The sequence below is a fragment of the Lepeophtheirus salmonis genome, chromosome 9 (genome assembly GCF_016086655.4).
Source record: "Lepeophtheirus salmonis chromosome 9, UVic_Lsal_1.4, whole genome shotgun sequence".
Classification (NCBI taxonomy): domain Eukaryota; kingdom Metazoa; phylum Arthropoda; class Copepoda; order Siphonostomatoida; family Caligidae; genus Lepeophtheirus; species Lepeophtheirus salmonis.
Window position 1 is genome coordinate 22,351,485 of NC_052139.2, and position 13,472 is coordinate 22,364,956.

A 13,472-nucleotide genomic window follows, 5' to 3' on the forward strand; every position below is an offset into this window, starting at 1 on the left:
GGAATTTTAATGAGTTTTATTTAAGAAGCCAGGGGAGCTACATTTACTAAACTTTGTACAATTATTGGCACATGTATTTCTTTTTTAATTTTCAATGTAGTCTCCATTGATATGCAGATGAAACCTTTGACAGGTGGGAATAGTGTAATTACAGCTCAAATAATAACAATCCTCATCCAGCCGGGAGACATCTTGTATAGTCTGGCAGGTCATGGCCTCAACATCTGACCAGAAAGAAAAAGTAGAGTGGGCTGGCATTGAAGCTCATCTCGATGCCAGTAGAGTCAATAATGACCTTCTTGACGTTATAAATAGTCTGCCAGCTTTTCTATGTCAAGTTTTAGATCTTCTTGTTGTGTGTTCTACTCGAAGTAGAGCGAGCATCTATCTCGATTCCTTTGTCAGGTCATTTACGATTGATTGTGTTAGTGTCAATACACACAGTTTGACAGCTGATGTGATGAATTATAAGTTCCTCACATCTGTTTGTCTAATTCTTCTCTTTGATTAGTCTCCAGATTTGAACTACTCAGCCTGTATATATCACACCCCAATATGTGTTAAAAAATGTTATTATACATAAGTATTTACATAGTTTAGAAAATAAATTAACATTTGGAAAAATCATATATTACTCTCATTTTATCCTACTTTAAGCGTCTCTACTTAATCCAAGACAAAGTTCATAGTGGAAACCTAATCATATAATTGGGGGTTTCGCTAATCTTAATTTAAATATCATTGTTTCTATTTTTCATCAAGTTATATTTTATAAAAAAGTAAGGTATATTTATTATCAAAGCCATTTGATGAAGTTTCATCATTATTTCTTTAGAAACTAGTTCATTTTATTCAGTAAATATATGAACAATGAGGCAACAAGATGAAGTGTACTTCATCTATAATTCAATTTATGAAGTCAGTGAAAACGCTATAGGTATAACTTAACTACTTATATTATAAATGTGTACTGGGTCAACATAGAAACAATTTTTGAACAAAAAACAAGTAAAGGAAAAAAATGCCAATTGTTTCTCTTTCTTTACATCCGGTATACATAAAACCCAATATTTTATAAACGAATATTTGTAAATATTTGGGTTTGTATTCATTATTGTGGGATAAGTTAAGATACACAAGAATTTTATTATAGATTATTATATAATTATTTGCCAATTTTGGCTTTTCTACATAAAAAACATTCTGCCAATTATAATCTTGTCACAAGGCTAATATTTTTGCACCGGTATCAACATTTATATTGGAATTTTGAAAAAAATTTCGTCCAAAAGTACAAAGTAACATTGTTATGTTGTGCAATTTATGTACATACAATTGCAGCAGGATTTTTGTTTTAGACTAGAAATTTAATGATTTTAAAAAATGAGAAAAAAAATTTCATACTTTTTTTATTTATTATTTTTTTTTTTGGGGTACAGAATGCCTCATACATTGGGGGAGGGGGTTACGTGATTGGTATCTAATATTTTAAGAAATAATATTGCCAAGTACGATCTCAAATACTAATTTAGCATAGTTCTGTCACGAAAAATTAACTACTCTGTAGGGTTTTCTCTTCCGATATCTTGTTTTCCGGAAATTTCTTGGGGTACTATATACCACAGGAAATTCCCACGAATTATTTATTTTGGCACACATTTTAATTTAAGTTATAATTAATTATTATAATTATAAATACATACAGAGTTGACCTTTAGCCAGTGGGTCTGGTTGTGTGTTTCAAATGATACAACCGCGAACTTCACTAAAAATTAGCACTTTCATCAATTACTATTTAAGTTTGTATTTCCAGTTGGATCAGGTTACAGAATAAGCAAAAGCGAGATCCGTCGGCTATAAAAAAAATCGCGCAATATTAGTGATATGATGAAATAAGAATGGAGAATGTAGGGCCAAAGCTAGACAAAATTGTATTTATTATTCAAAAAATATATAAATAGATACTTAAATTTCTCTTAATGTATTGTTTACAAACAGAATACCAATGTTTCACAAGATCTGGTAATTTAAATGGTAAAATGCTGTGATCCCGCTCACATAAAATTTTCTCAGCCATAAGAAACCCTAATATGGTGTGGCCGGAAACTAAGGGGATATTAGGCCCCCAATTTTGCAGAATTTTTATGGTTATCATAGTAAAAAAATCCAACAGCCAAGCCCCTCCTTACTCCCAAGAAATGAAAATTCTGCCAAATCCCTAATGAACCTGACATTATATAATTTGAACTTAACAACACACTCCGGTACCGGTGATCTAGTACCGGTATATTGAACGACACTAGATTATCACCTTCCAAAATCAAGGATCTCGATCAACATATGCAAATTTAGTAGGTGTTTTTCTTGTACCCACAATTTACATACCTACATAATAAAATGGTAAAATACTGTCATCTAAAAGATATATTTTGAAAAAAAAAATGAAACCATACTTTTTTCAAGGATAACATTTTTTTTTGGTTAAATTTATTTTTATGGCTCTGTTACTAATGGCAAGAGGCTTACTCATACTATAATCCTTCTAAACTTCAATTCCAAAAAAATAAATAAATGTAAATTGCAAGTCATGTTATCATTTGCTCGTAAAATAACTTTTAAAAGGTGGAAAAAAATAAGGCGTTTTTGCCTTTTTAAATGATAAATTTATTTGTTTGTTTCAGTGCTAAATAAATATTTTTCGGTACATTAAATGTATCTTATTTGACCTTAAGTTTCGTGAAATATAGTGGAGACTGAGAACTGTTACAACAGGCTTTTTTTCTGGAAGATGAAAATAAACAAAAAATACAGCCAAGAAATTTACCTTATAATTGTATACAAAAATCAATAATTTTTGACAATTTTTGTTCAAGATATTGGATAAAAACGGATTTTGAGGGTTAAATGTAATTTTTGGAGGATTAATCTTTTCTGAAAATCCAGTCCATTTGTTATTGTTTATGGTGTAGGTTAAATATTTTATTCTTAAATGCTATTATTTTGTATAATTGATCATAATTCAAAACTCAGTCATTGGTTAGAAATTTGAGATTTTATACCATTCAGCAACAACAATTTTTCTATTTTATTTTGCTAGAGATATACTCGGGATTACCCAGAGACGTGAGGCGTATGCTACAAGACAAATTATGCTTTAATGATAAAGAAGGTAACGCTTCCACAAATCCTCAATATTACTTACCGTGTTTATAAATAAACTAATCCGTAACTACACAATACTTATATCAATTCATATGTGTTCTATCCTCAAGAAAGAATAATAAAAAGTATAAGAAGAAAGTTGAAAGGGTTTGAGGACCCATGAGTACTTTAATCGTTGGAACACTAACTAAAAACTATTGTTTTTATAGGGTTTGCTAGAATTTTCAATTTAATTTAATTTTCGGTACTGCACCGACTGTTGGATAAGAAAGACATATTCTGACTTTATAGGGTAAAACAATGCTATATTCTAAGCATAATAATAATAGAAGTTTTATGATTAACAGTAACGATATATAGTGTTTGATGTCACTATTAAGAAGCGAAGTGGAAGTCAAACATCGTTTGCAAAAGCGTTATGGTATAACTTGGTACTTCTATTAACCTTGAATACGACTACATTATTATTTCTTAGATAAAAATTTGTTTGTGACTTATTTTAAGAATCACAATGTAACGTGCACTCTGTGAATGTTCTACTTAAATAGAAATAAACATTGTTTTGTTAATATGACTGCTTGCACAACATGTATGGTAACCATGAGGCCTGTGAGAATAAAAAATCTGATCTATAATAAATCTAATTATGTTCATGGTTATCTGCTGAACTAAAAAGAAAAGCTAATACTTTAACACATTGAATGGTATATTCTTATATTACTCAAAAAAAAAAAATATTATTTCATATAACTTTTCTATAACCTGTTGCAGTTGTCCCCGGATAAGGGGACGTTATGTTCATTTGACGAGGTGTATTCAATTTCAATTGGCAATAAATCCACTGGCTTGATATAATCTCTAAATGAATTAAAATAGTAACAGACAAATGTGCCCCATCATCACAAAATACAGCTGGTAGGATTTTACCCAAATTTGATTGTGGACTTTGTTTCTATCCATCCACGATTTTTCGTCAATTTCTATTAACAAAAATATTTTTTATACATCTTTGAAGACGCTGCAAATTGAATTTAAAGTTAGTTTAAATCTGTCGTCACAATAAAAGAATTTGAAATTCCTAGATTTGATTAAAAGGAAAACTAATCGGGGTAAATATAAGTATTTTAAATGAAATAAAAGTTTTAAGCTATGACTACATTTTTTGGATATCTTAACTTTTAACAGATGTTTGAATAATGATTGAATAAAATATGGGTCTATGAAAAATACAGTCCGATATTTATAATATATTTTAGGACTGTTGTGGTACGGGGATGTACCGCAATTCGGTTTAGTTGTACCCTTATAATCTGGTACGTCTTTACCCTCGGTATGGTATGCATATATATGTAATCACATATTAAATGCTTTTATATATTATAAATATATTTTGAATTAATAGATTTGAACATTGAGGTACGATTTTAATCCATCACCATAATTTCATATAATAAACAATGTCTGTATTTATTTATAGAAAAAAAGAAATAATGCCTTACAAAAATCCCATCCCACCTGACAAATACCCAATGGTATGGTGGAAGGATAATTTAAATAAATTTATCGATGTTTCCATTTTAGTTTCACGATACTTCGCATCTACAGTTACATCTGTATCAACCAATTATTTTTTTCGACCTCTTATGTTAAAATGGATGTTATTGAGTCTTGTTTTATTCATAGAAAATCTATACAAGGTCATATTTTTTGCAATATAATTTATAAATTCATGAATAACAGTATTATATAACACGTGTATATTTTTTATCAACCTTTGTATTGAAGAAAAGTTAAGTATATTTAAAAATAATTTATTTATACAGAAATTAAATTTTAAGGAACAAAATATAAAAAGACAACAATTTAAAAAACTATATTAACCTATTCTTTTTTTACCATTAGACTGTAGCAAACCGTGTACCGTGAAGGATATAGGGTAGTTCGTACCGAATCATGAGTTTAGCGTACCGTAACAGACTTAGTATACATAAATGGCGTTTCTGAACCAAAGCAGCTTCAAGTCTTTCAAAAGTTTTGAAACTGCCCCTTGTTTTTCTTACATATTATGTGAAATGATCAGAAATAAAATTTGTCAAACTGTGTCGTGGAAATTAAATACAGGTACAGATGAATTTATTTAGAGCTTGAGGAAATGATTAATCACTATTTCAAATTCGTGACATCTTAAAAAAACTGTTGTTAATTTTTTGCTACACTTTATGTATACAATCATCCTCTTTACACAAAAGCGTTGAAACGAGTTATAACAGGTCCATGCCATTGCTTTATTACTTCACTGGAAATGATGGTATGAAAAGTGTCACGATTAAATATTTCCTTAATCTTTTTGTTGGATACTTTTTGAAAGAACATTTAGGTTTACATAACATCAGGGAACGCAAAAGGAGTTAATATTCCCAATATGGAAAGTTGTATCACAATTATATGTATTATATAATGGTGACGTCATAGTCACGCAACCTTGCACTTTTATTATTGAAATATCCAGGTGTATGTAGGGGAGAATTGGAGAAACTGTAGTCCCTTCCATTCTTTATTCCCCCACTATTTTTCTTTCTTTTGTTCTTCATATCTATAGCTGACTTTAATGTTGGATCCGGCAAGTCAGTCCTACGGTACCAGCTATCTTTTCATCTTCTTTACTCCAAGCTAATATTGACCAATAGAAATACGAAGACAATAATTAATTATATTAGGAACTTATAATAATTAAGTATTATATACACTCTAGCCACTCACCTCTTACTTTAAATTTAAGGTGGTTTGTCTCATTGAAAGAACTTACGCTGAACAGTTAAAAAACAGACGTAGTTCGTAACTACGTCATTTCAGAGTATGTATCATGCGGCAAAATCTCCGACCGGCAAAAGTTTGAGGTAGAAATCTGTAATGGACTTTAATTTTATTCACTTATCACGAGTGTTATACTACCTCACAACGGGAGTCTCCGCCAAAGATGATGTGACAAAAAAATTATAAGGAATTACTCAATAAAAATGTACAGACGACAACAGAAAATGAGATTAATCTATATATACTCGAATAATTCATAAAACTACATAACGTTGAAAAGGGTTTCATATAGGAAATCAAGTTATCATCATTATGTCTTATCAACATTTTTCGCCACACAAAAAAAAAGTTAAATGTTTATATGTGTATAAATAAATGATGTTAATTTAACTAAAGACTCGTTAGTAGTAGAATTTGTTATATATAGGTATTTACATATATATTGAAAATTATGGTATTTATAGCATAATTATTAATTAATTAAATGTAATGAAAATTTGTGAAGTTTTGTCATTGATCTTGTGTTTTGATTCATTCAATGCGACTTCCTCTAGCTTCTATAATCCTTGTGACTCTGGCCTAAATCGTGTTGTAGCTTTGATCATCTGGGATCATCGAGTAGTTGTTGGTGAAACTACTCTCCTCGGGAGAAATTCTTGACCTGTTTTTGAAGGATGCTCCAGAGATAGCATCCAAGAATGTTCAAATCTGGATTATAGTCATGCCAGATTTCAGCATTCACAAAAAAAAGTACACCCTAAAATAAGAATGACTGAGTTACATTGGATGCATAACATGGGCCAAAGTCCGGCACAAGTATCACATTTTTCAAATCAAAATTCTTCTCCATACAGAGTAAACCTGAGTTGATATTAAGGCCAGCCACTATGAAATGTGGTGGCATGATTGAACATATATGCATTGACGTATCATAAAAAAACTTGCTAGAAGTTGGATATCCCATAAAAAGAAAGAAGTCTATTATATGTGTATACTATGTGTAAATATAGCTTCAAATCATTTTATTTCAACTCTACTTTAATTGGATTTAAAGGAAGCTTTAGGTTAATCTCCATTTGAGTAAAAATTCAAGTCATTATGTAGTTATCAGTAGTATTTCAAATGCAATAGTCGATATGCACTTTTACGCTGTGCCTACATGCCTTATAGTTAAAGAGATTCCTCATTTAGAAAGAGATATAAAGCTTCACATAAAAGAATAACAGCAATTGTATAGTAGATACTAGAGGCGGATTAAGTCTAGAATCGAGCCCGAGAACCCTGCCGTCCCAACCTCCTATTACGAAGTATCGTGAACTAAACCTTCCAGCCAAACAGATATTTTTAATCTAAAATAATTTCATACAACTGATCGATGACGTCATCCTCGATTTGACGCTTTATGAAAACTAAGGTGACGATGGCGATGTTGTAAGATTAAAAAGTCATAAACACATTGAAATGAGTTTCAAATTATTTAAAGCTTCAAAACTAATATATTTTTATTAAATTGATTTGGGTTTCATTGTTTGGTATTTGACTTCATGAATTAGTTATTATGAGCTGATGTTTTAAATATATTTAGATCTCATGAGTATATATTGAATTACCTTTATTCTATAAATTATCATATTTTGATCAGAAAGATCGTATACTGGATAATACCCAACACCTCGTATTCCAACTTAGTCCAAATTTTGATCCACCTTTATTTGATACATAACTTGCCCGTGTTTTGAAAAAATATTTTATTTTTTCAAAATCGTTCCCAAAACATTTGATAGGTTTTTAATATTCCTTTACGTTTATATTCGTCGATTTTGAGTTTTTAAAAGTTTTTATACTTTTTGAATAAGAATCATCAATTTTTGAGAGATGTATTAAAATTTACTTATGACAAATGATGTGTAGTACTATAAAACATATTCTTTCACTGTATTATAACACAAGTAATTAATTTAACTTTGAAAATAGAAACAAAAATCTTAAAAAACTTTGTTTCTAGACACTTTTTATTGAAACATGAAATAATTCATTGATACGCTTATAATTTTATATACATTTTTTAAACATTGAGGTGTTGTTGACTTATTTTAGCTCAATTTATTTTTTTGGAGTCAATCAAAAAATAGACAGAAAATATTTCCACAAAAACTGCCAGATAAGTTTTCTTGAAACTCTCAAAGTTAATAAAAAAAGACATTAATGAATATTAAATAACTATCGAAAGTTTTAGAACGGTTTAAAAAACCAACAACTTCATGCTTTTACGAGTGCATTTATGTGTACGAGTATAAGAAATTTACAATTTTTTTTTTTTTAAATATCCAATTTTAATAAAATTTAGAATGCCAAATTCCCTACGATTGAAAAACTCATGATGTCATTTGCAATATACAATTTAATTTAATGGTGTATCTTGAAGCTCATTTTAATGATTAATTTGATCCAAAAACTTTTTAAAGACAATTGCATTGGCTATTGTAATTTGTTAACTACTTCACTTCAGTAGTTAATTTATACCTATTTATACGAGATAATTAAAAGGTTTCTTGAACTTTAACATAATTATAAATATAGAAATAATTAAGCTTCAATTAAATTTTCAATTTGAATATTTTATTTGAACTAAGTAAGCATTTCATGTCAATTTAGTTAAAAAAATAATTAAAGTGAGAAATTGAGTATACAACGTCTCACTGATATTGTATTATATCAAAATCAGAGGTTGTATCTTTTTCTATATTTAAAGTCGTGTTTGAACCATATTTGTATATACCAATAATTTATTTCTCAGAGCTTAATAAATAGTGATGTTCAAATTATGTAAATAAGATTTATATTTATTTTTGACCTTGATTTGCAATTATAGGCATTTTTAGGTAGATAATGTATATTAGTGCAATCGTTCCATAGTAACAGCCCTGATTACAAACTCTTTCAGTTTTCCCCTCCGAAACAAAAGAGCTCTGTCCTTTAGGTTCCCCACCCCTCCTTATCCTATCCATTTTGTTACCAATGCTATTGAGGTTTTTACAATCAATTTTTGCTCTATAAATATTAAGTGCATCCTTTTTCTCTTCATTACCGATATATAACTCTAATTGAAAATATTTAGCTTGTATACCGTGTTTTGTTACATATTAAGTATTAGAGTCTACAGTATTTCATCAATTCAAAGATTGTGGAACCATCATTCCTCATTAAGGAGTTCAGTGGCACCAAGATATGGACCCATGTTCCACAGACAAAACTTAATGTTCCACACCATCTAGAGCCAGTTCTTGCAAGATAGAGAGCATGGCTTAAGGTAGCCTTCTACTACTGCAAAACTTATTTTCTGTTGATAAGTTGATTCAGTAAATGACTGAAGACAAAAGTAGCAAAATTGAGGATAATAATTATAAGTCCAAGAAGCATTTTGAGGATACCAGTCCTGCCGAAGACCTCGCCTTTATAAAGTCAAATTTTTAAGGTCCTAAAAGTTCATCACTCAGTTCGAGAAAAGATTGGCTCTTAACTAATTCATGTTTAGAAGATCTCTGAGGGCCTGAACATCCCCAAGTTTGCCCACAAGCTGGAAGAGATTTTCAAGATGAACCCAGCATTTGATAATATGAGTAATATTGGTTACGTGTTCGCCGGTGAAAATTTGTCTGGTGCGAAGGAGAATTTCACCATCATTACGTGCTTCAAACGCGTTACTATGACATATACGGACTGTGAAAGAGCTTTTAACATTTTCAAGAACCTCCTTCTCACCAATAAGAGAAACAGGCTAACGGAGGACCACCTGACCGGATAGATTATCGTTCAGTGGCATAAGGCTTTGCTGAAATAAATTATAATTTAATAGAAATATTTAAAACTAAAATAAATCCTTTTTACTTGATTTATTTGGATTTTTCGGGCTTTTTCTGCTTATCTATTTAAATTTTCAATTTATTTTCTGCATTTTTATTTGCATATTTAGCTTTTGTTTTGGACATCGCTATCAATAATTATTCCATGACAAACACATTACTAAATTATTTTGGAAAGTACGATCCCAAACTTAAAGGTGTTCAAGACAATGAATTATGAAAAAAAGTTTTTAACTCATGAGAGTTAGATTGCATAGCAAATCCAGAATTTCATTTTTTAAGCAACAATATACCTGAAATTTAAAGTAAGATGCAAAGTAACATAAAAAGGATAATACTAAAGTATTATACGTTCTAACTATCATTTACTATTTTCTTCATTTTTGTATTTCTACATCCTAGCTAGGAGTGAAGAAAAATAGCTAGGAATACTTTTGGGTCAGTCCTTATTTAGGAGTGAAGACTCCAGTTCTGTCCAGTTCAAATTTGGTCCAGTCCAGTTCAGTCCTACAAATTATAAAGTTTGGTTCTTCATAACTTTATTCAACTATATTGATTCTTTTAAAATCAGATCTAGTATTAAAAGTCCAAAGGACTGGTCCAAAGGCTAAATCGAATAAATGGGGACAAACACAACACGACACTCAGGAACGTTAAATGGTAAAAAAGATTGGACCGAAAAAACTAAAGAGAAAGGCTAATTAAAGAGCTGCCCTTGGACCAATAGAGCACTAATGATTTCTCATTTGACATATTAAATTTTTTATACATATTAAATATAAACAAATAAAATTGAATTGTTAATTTCTAATGGAATGACCCACCACGATAATAATTATTAATTACACTCAAAGTACCTGTGTTTGAAATTCAAAAATCCCATTTCCTCAAAACCTATTTATTTTAGAAACCCCATTATTTTATATGAAATATATATTTACAAAAATGCAATACATAGAACCATCTGTTAATTGAACATATTTGCTTAACATCTGGCAGACTATAAATAAACTATGACACAAGTAACTTGAGTATATCAAGGTATTTAAATAAAATATTTTACTAAATTGTCTTCATCTTTCATTTCGACAAAAAAGAAAAAGTCTAAATTATAACCATGTAGTTTGTAAATAAACTATATTTTCTGTTCAAGTCAAATTATTAACACACAGGGGTGCCTGGGAGAGAAGACCCAATGAGCCTACTCATAATAACTCAAAATCATAATGTACATATAGTAATAAAGCAAAGTGTGTATGGAAAGAATTCATTTTTAGCGTGTCATGTAAAAAAAAGGAAAGAGAAAGAGAGAACGTATATATTTATATATATATTAATAAATCAAAAAAAGTTTTTTTTCTGTCCGTCTGAATGTATAACAACAAGTCACTGGATGACTTTACATAGAGGTGGTCCCTCATGTAAATCATATAAATATTTTTGATAAAAGAAATAATAATATATTCCTATTAATGAACTATTGTGGGCGTGTGCATGTATTATAAAAGCACTGTTTCTGTTTGTTTTTGTTATTGGTATTTTAATTACGTCATAATTCATGTGCATTTTTAGTGAATGTTAAAATTTGAATAAAATATATAATGTTAAAAGGATTTTTTTTAAGTTGTGAGCGCTCTTAAAAAAATCATCAGTTATCCTAACAGACTATATTTCTTTTATTCTCAAACTCTCATAATTACACTTTATACATTATTGAGGAGAGAACACGTCATATGAATTGATAAAAAGTTGATTATATTGAGGAAATACGCCTGAAGAACTCATGCATAAAAGAGAGTAAAACTAAGGATTTTGTGAGGAGTTATCTTCTATATAATAAAAGTAAAATTTGTGTTTTATCCGAGTCCTAATTGCTACGGACAATGCTAAGTACACCCGCTAGTAGTTCATATGGCGTCATTAAATCTACAAATATAGTGAAAAATACCCTGACGTCATCAACACTTCATGTAGAGCGAATTTTAAATGAGAACGATTTCGACTAATTTTGTTTTTGTAAGACCGATCCAGATTACATTGCTTTTGGGACAGATGTAAAACTGAAAACAATGTTTTTAAAGCTGTTACCATTATTACTTCGACTTGAGGAAGTAATATATCCGTCTTGAGTAACTACGTATGAGTGTTCTCATGAAATACAAAGAGTAACTGAGTATTTCTTGTAAAGTTATCTTCTATATTAACAAGCTTCTTTTTATTATTGAAGCAAAGTTTGGCTGTTTGTCCCTGCCTAAAAAACTTCAAACAATGTTAGTTACCAGTATATTGCAAACCCTTATATTATCTAAGTTTATCCTCATAAAACCAAACGTTTCATATTTGATACATGGGTTTTTGGATTCCTTCATTGGAGTAGTTTGACAAGTTTTTATGAATCATTCAATATTAAAAAACATTGATCGGAAAAAAATACAAATGTGTTACTTATAACTTTCAAGTATTAGAAAAATAATACCTTATTTAAAAACTGCTAAAACCAATTAAATGTTGTTCTAAAAATCTACATCAGCTTGAACAATCACTCACTAACTTTGAATTAAAATAAATTTAAATTAAGCAATAACTGATAAATCTTTGATTTTGACTGATTTAAAAAAAACAAAACATTTTTCTTAAAAAGTACAAGGATTCCTATTTTTAAAAAATCAGTAAATTTTGGTCACATATTAACATAGTGGGGATTAAAAGGTATATTCCTTTTTTTGAATTATAAACTTTTATTCAATTTTTTTTAGTAGATATTGAGGGATGTCAATTCCTATCGCACAGTAGAAGAGTTCTAGGTTGGTCCCTTTCTATATATGTTTTTTTTTTAAACTAGCTTTAATAATATTACAAGATCTTTCAGAAACTCTCTAATTAAATAATAATAGTAAACCATAATTAATATATATTTCACCTTCAAGTGAAAATGCTGATATCCTCTATAGGGAAAAGCGAGAGATCCCGAACCAAATTTTTTTAACTAAGTTTTTTTTTTCAAAATTACACTTTTGAGATAAATAATCAGTGCTGTAATGGTTGTTTTTGTTATTAAGGATTGATTTTGGGGTGTCAAAATGAAAAGTTCCCCCCCCCCCTTTGGAGAATTTTTATATTTATCGGAAAATATTTTGGTGTTGTCTAAAAAAATTAAATTAAATTTTATCACAAGAGGGAAGAAACACAACTTTCCCTCCTGCAAGGAAATATCCTTGTCATGGCCTGCAGCCACCCTCATGAAGTAACCATGATATCCTTTAGACCCCCCCTTGCAAACACATTCTGGGCCCGGTTGATTGATTGGTATGACTATGATGACTCACCATTACTGGGCCGATAATTACTCCCCTGATCCCTGGTGATTACGGCCCTGCTAATGTTCAGTCATCAAACACATGGAATCATCATTTACTTATTATAAAACTAAGCTATTTGTTTATTTTTTGCTTAATGGTATAATTTTTTTCTTGTAATCAATGTGAGTAGGTTTGTACGCTGGTTATCCATAGAAATGAATACGCTCTATGTATATAGACTTCAAATAAGATTCCTAGGTCATGTTGAGTAAATGTAATACTTTAATGTTTTTACTTATACTCAAACAATGCATCTCTATCTGATGAATAAAAG